Source organism: Otolemur garnettii, unplaced genomic scaffold (assembly GCF_000181295.1).
Source record: "Otolemur garnettii isolate 467f Iridium unplaced genomic scaffold, OtoGar3 scaffold00160, whole genome shotgun sequence".
In the NCBI taxonomy this organism is placed as follows: domain Eukaryota; kingdom Metazoa; phylum Chordata; class Mammalia; order Primates; family Galagidae; genus Otolemur; species Otolemur garnettii.
Genome location: NW_003852555.1, coordinates 870112 through 872061, shown reverse-complemented (window position 1 = coordinate 872061; position 1950 = coordinate 870112). Strand labels below are relative to the sequence as shown.

Below are 1950 nucleotides of genomic sequence, written 5' to 3'. Positions count from 1 at the left end.
AGATGTGGCCCCAGGCTGTAGTCTGCTGACTTTTCCCTCTTAAGACTATCATTTGTCCATGAGGTCTTTCAGAATAAATCCTTGGTTGATTAGCCAGGAGAGGGCAGGGCCTTGGGAAACCTAGATGGGGTGAGGGGCTTTCAGATATCCTTCCCTTGGCAGCCTGACTTCTGAGAAGCAGCCCACAAGGTGTGCTGAGGCAGGAGACAGGAGGGCAGGTGCCGCCTGACACCATTATCCTAGCCTCACTCCAGCACAGAGCAACTCTCAGTATCCGGTGGGCATTAAAATCACCTGGGACATTTGTTCAAAAAGTCCTGGACCTCTGACCCCAGATCTTCTGGAAGGAGATTCAGGACTCTGGTGTCTGGCTATTGCTGACAAGGCAGTCTGTGGACTGGTTTTGAGAAGCCATCTTGTGTGGGCTGCTGGTCGATCACATCAGCTCTCGGAGGCCTGCCTGCCCTATGTTGGGTTCAGCAGAGGCTGTGAGAGACAGAAGGTAGGTAGCTGGAAGACTATAAATGGCCCAATCCTGTCTTGTTCCAAATAAGAACATTCTAGAACTAACTTGCTTAAGATCACACAGGGAGCAGATGGGGCTTTTTACCTTGAATCTCTGACAGTGGGGATTTCGATGAGACCTTGAGTAGAGGGGTAATGGCTGGTACCGGGTGCACATCTTACTGCAAGAGCCCTTTCCTTTCCCTCTTTGCACATGTGCCCACCTCTGCATAGACGGTGGCCAAGCTGAAGGCTGAGGCTGAAGGTTGACCTCTTCCATGGGAGACACAAGCAGGGGGTGTTGGTAGGGTTGGTGGCAGCACCGTGTTCTCCTGATAGGCCCTGGTCCTGCTGCCCCCAGGCGGAAGACAGGAAGAAGCTGGGGATGCTCCTGTGCCTATCTCAGGAGCCCGGGAAGGCGGGTGACAGGGGCAGTGGGGTGGTCGGATGGAACAACTCCAAATCCACATGTACCTCCTCCCAGATGTAATTCAATTTCAAGCATAAGTTGGGTCTCACAGGAAGCACACACATGGCTGGAGGTGACTCTGCTGAGTACGCTTCTGGGTCCTGGGGACAAATGCTGGCTGCAGGGCACAAAGGGAGGAGAATCCAGCACCCTCATCACCACAGTGTTCCAGTGGGAGCCTGGAGGCAAGCTTGTGGTCAGAGCCCAGGATGGGGAAAGAGAATTCCAGAATGTTCCACAAGTCTAACTCCAGAGCCCAGACACCAAGTGCTGGAGAGTTGTTGGGGATGGGGCCTGGAGCCCTGGGCCCTGTCAGTGCTGTCATGAAGGCCATCTGCCCTAGGATCAGAGCAGCAGGCAGAGCTGGTGTTTTTTTGCCGCTGTGCTTTCTTCAGGGCACTCAGGGCCACCTTGGGAGCCTCTCGAAAGACGTCCTCCACGTTCTCCCGAAACTTGTCAGAACATTCCAGGTAGCTGCTGCTCGGAATCTGTGGGCAGGTGCTCCGGCCCACCTGTAGGCGATGGGCTCCAGCTGGGCAACCCGGAGCTTCCACAGCTGCTCCTTGTCTTTCCTCCCGTCTATCTTGCAGCCAATGAACACCACGGGGGTCCCACCGCAGAAATGTGTGCCTCAGGGAACCACTTGATGAGGACATTGTTGTAGCAGAGGAGCGTGAAGTGGGTATTCTGGTAGGACGGGGCCGCAGCCAGTCAGTCTTCCTGGCCGGCCACGTCATGGAGCTCCGGGTTTCCTTACTACCCACGGTTATGCCGGCTGTGTCCTTGTCCAATACCGATGGTGCGTTGTGCTTGGGGAAGGACCGCTGGCAGTACATCATGAGCAGTGAAGTCTTGCCGCAGCCGCCGGTGCCCATGATCACGATCTTCAGCTCCTGCCTACCTGGCCCCGGGGGTGTCCATAGCCCAGAGCCAGCAGCACTAGCTGCCGGTGCCTTCCTACAGCTGGAGCTGAGTGC

General features: G+C 55.8%; 1 pseudogene; it reads right to left on the bottom strand.

Annotated features, from left to right (window-relative positions):
- Window positions 1-1249: 1249 nt before the first annotated feature.
- The window catches only part of LOC100962934, a 2821-nt pseudogene continuing 2120 nt past the window's right edge, over window positions 1250-1950 (bottom strand).